Consider the following 716-nt stretch of genomic DNA (forward strand, 5'->3'; position numbering starts at 1 on the left):
CCGGCATTTTATTCCCTACATCTCTATGCTTCATAGCCTTCAAACACTTCTCGGTAACTGCCTATTATCCAACAGTTCCACTCCACTGACCCTGCCAATAAAACTCTTCATATCCTTATAAATGAACTCAATTGCGGCGTTCTAAACATTTACACTGCGCTAACAGATCATCTTCACACCTCGGAATTGGCTAAATTCCTTTTTCCTTATGAATATATAGGAGGAGATTAGAGATATGATAGCTTTTCAGATTGCTGCACCCAGTGAAATTAGTTTAGTGAGCGTTTACAGACTAAATTGGAACCATTAAATAGCGGATTGAATTGATGGCACATTCATTGTCTCTCCATCGGTATCACTGTAAAATCAATTAGCCGTCACTTTTCCATTCTCAATAAAGTATGATTGTCAGCTACGGATGAGTAAAGAAGACCCCGACAGCTTCTCACACCAGAACGCCATGTGAAAACAAATCTGGGCCAGGGGTCTGGCAAATGTAATCTGTAATTGTGCAAAAGGAAGCAATTTTCTGCACCATGCATAGGATGTGCCATAAGGTTAAAAATGTATCACTAGAAGTGATGTTGCGATGCTCTAATCACATTGTCAAGGTAAGAAAATGTAGGCATTGCCTATTGATTTTTGTCATATTTTTAAATGTGTAGTGTTATATTTACAGTAATAAAAGTTGTAAAATCTGAAAAAATAAATAAATG

The sequence above is a fragment of the Poecilia formosa genome, unplaced genomic scaffold (genome assembly GCF_000485575.1).
Source record: "Poecilia formosa unplaced genomic scaffold, Poecilia_formosa-5.1.2 Scaffold115, whole genome shotgun sequence".
NCBI lineage: Eukaryota > Metazoa > Chordata > Actinopteri > Cyprinodontiformes > Poeciliidae > Poecilia > Poecilia formosa.